Source organism: Sinocyclocheilus anshuiensis, unplaced genomic scaffold, assembly GCF_001515605.1.
Source record: "Sinocyclocheilus anshuiensis isolate Anshui unplaced genomic scaffold, SAMN03320099.WGS_v1.1 scaffold494, whole genome shotgun sequence".
NCBI lineage: Eukaryota > Metazoa > Chordata > Actinopteri > Cypriniformes > Cyprinidae > Sinocyclocheilus > Sinocyclocheilus anshuiensis.
The window spans coordinates 33,908-36,891 of NW_015544134.1; the positions used below are offsets into that span (position 1 = coordinate 33,908).

General features: G+C 37.9%; 1 long non-coding RNA gene across 1 annotated transcript; it reads left to right on the forward strand.

The window, feature by feature from the left end:
* Positions 1-2,183: 2,183 nt before the first annotated feature.
* LOC107694916 (uncharacterized) lies at positions 2,184-2,702 on the forward strand. The gene is made up of 3 exons (XR_001634938.1): positions 2,184-2,367; positions 2,492-2,524; positions 2,608-2,702. It is a non-coding gene; the product is annotated as an uncharacterized LOC107694916 (long non-coding RNA).
* Positions 2,703-2,984: the final 282 nt, after the last annotated feature.

Sequence of the window (2,984 nt, forward strand, 5' to 3'; positions counted from 1 at the left end):
TTGTGCTTTTTTCAGTTGCTTATAAACATTTTAATGGCTAAAGTTTAATTGCACTATAATCAGCACAAACTGGGCTACAATAATATGTGAGCAGCATGCAGTACTTGGTTGTGTTTTTGAGAAAACAACGTTTCTCAGATCATAAACCTATTTTATTTACTGTTCCTTTGTCATCTCCTGTTGTTAAATCATGTAAACCTGCCTGTATGACTTGTATAATATCTTCCACCACTAGTGATACTTTCTCATCAATGTTCAAGGCATTTTCTCAATCTCTAGTCTCCTTTCTATCTGCTCAAAGTGCCGAAGAGCTTATACATTGTTTGATGTATAATGATGTTTGCACTAATATTTTGGACTCTGTAGCTCCTCTGCAGCTTAAAAAATCCAAACCCAAGTCTTTACCCTGGTTAAATGATGCAACACGTGCTCTTAGACAGAAAGCAGAAGAGCTGAAAGAAGGTGGAAGAAAGATAAGCTCCAGATTTTGTATGAAATCTTAAGGTCTTCTTTATCTCAATATCAGAAAGCCGTAAGATCGGCTAAGTAAGAACGTTGGCTAAAGTGAAGACCTTCCTTTCTTTTAAGCACTTTGAAACTGCAATTCATGCTTTTATTTCTTCTAGAATTGATTATTGTAATTCCTTGTATCTGGGAATAATCTGTTCTTCAATATCTAGATTACAAATGGTCCAAAATGCAGCTGCACGTCTTTTAAACGGTGTTCGTAAATACGAACATATTACTCCCGTGCTACTATCTTTACATTGGCTCCCAGTATGCTTTAGAATTGATTTTAAAGTGCTTTTGCTTGTTTTTAAATGTTTAAATGGCCTCGCTCCCCCTTACCTTTCCGACCTGTTGTGTGAATATAATTCGGAAAGAACTCTTAGGTCTGCCAACCAGAGTTTGTTAACTGTTCCAAAGTCAAAATTAAAATCTAGGGGTGATCGAGCTTTTGCCATAGCCGCACCTAAACTTTGGAATGCGTTAACGATCCATATTAGAACTGCACCAATATTACATATTTTTAAATCAAAGTTAAAAACATATCTCGTCACTGCAGCCTATGACTTGTGATGTTGTTTGTTGTCTGATGTTTGCTTGGTTTGTATACATGTTTTTATAAGTCTTTTACAACATTGTACAGCACACTGGTCAACTGTAGTTGTTTTTAACTGTGCTTTATAAATAAATTGAGAATTGAGACTTGAGACTTACAAAAAATTCGCGGATGTTAAAATGCCATCTGTTTGTAGCATATATCCGGAGTGACATAATTAAACTGCGACCTCCATCATGAAGTAGGATATTGTCCTTTAATGATTAGCGGATGGGTTTTGTAATATATCGTGTCACACCATAATTAGCCCACAATCTCCATGGTTGAGACATGAGTCATGTTTGAACTCGATCGCCCGGGGTCAGCTATGGACCATATGTGTTCGTATCGGGTGGAGTTCCATAGAATACTTGTATAAATAGAGCAGGCCATTTCTGTGGAAAATCAGAAAAGAGCTGATAAATGGGAAAATAATACAGTGAAATAACTCAGATTATAATAATTTATCTCTCACACACACACACACACACACACACATACAGACACACACACACAGGCAGACTATAGGACACAGGCAGACTATAAGACACAGGGGTCAGTCTCTCTCTCATTCTCTCTCTCTCTCTCACACACACACACACACACACACACACGCACTCAGGCGCTCAGGCAGCCTATAGGCCCTGCTTGGCAAGGGACGTGTATGTGTCACAATCTCCGGTCACTTAAACTCATAAGGTCTCTGTGTGTTTGTGACCACCGGATGTTGGTCAGACATGCGGGACTCAGGATCGCGAGAGATTGTCAAGGTTGTTGAAGATACTTAAAAACATAGCAGACAACTGTTCAAGCATTGAATTGCTTATAGAAGCCTTACACATATACGAGCATAAGACTTCTTTGTCTGTCTGAAGCCGAGCAGATGCAAGCGACCCCAGGGTCATCGTTATGTTGCCTCAGGATATGAGAGAGGTTTCTGAGCGTTCAATAACAGAAAATATCAGAGCTATCTTCGCCCATACTTCAGCTCTGCGGTATATAAATTGCTTGGCACTATTCCAAGAATCATTCAGCTGTGAACAAACTTCCATCAGTTTCAAATAATTGCTCTACAACTTTTTCGGCAATATCCAAGATGACACAGGAACGTCATAGTAATTACAAATTTTAAAGATTAATTTATGCTTTTAAGAATGTAAAAAATGTACAGCTGATTACAATTGATAAATAGGCTTATAATTTCACAGATGTGCAAAGACAATTTGGTGTGGAATATTCTGCATTCAACGAAATAGATCATTTTGGTAATTCATGTGTCTATACATTCCTAATATATATATATATTTTTTTTTCTTTAATTAATTAATTTATTTATTTTTTATATATTTAGGTATTCATTATTAACCGACTTTTATTGGTGATTGTTAGCAAGAGCTGCAATAGTCGACGTCTGCGGAGAAGGTGAGTTATTTCTATCTATGTACTATTAATAAACTGCAATATTATATTTATCTTATTTTATATAGATATATTTTAATTCCTAGAATTTTTGGAGCTTATAACTCAGCCAGGATTTGGTCCGTCGCAACCAGAGGGAAACGTCATCCAAGAGATCCATCGTGTGGAAAACGTCATCCAAGAGAGCCGTAGTGTGGAAAAAGTCATCCAAGAGAGCCGTCGTGTGGAAAACGTCATCCAAGAGAGCCGGAAGAGATGCAACACAGATGATGCAGAAGCCCCCAGCACGTCAACACGAACAACCACAGCGAGACATTTTATATAGATATATTTTAATTCCTAGAATTTTTGGAGCTTATAACAAAGCCAGGATTTGGTCCGTCGCAGCCAGAGGAAAACGTCATCCAAGAGAACCGTAGTGTGGAAAACGTCATCCAAGAGAGCCGTCGTGTGGAAAACGTCA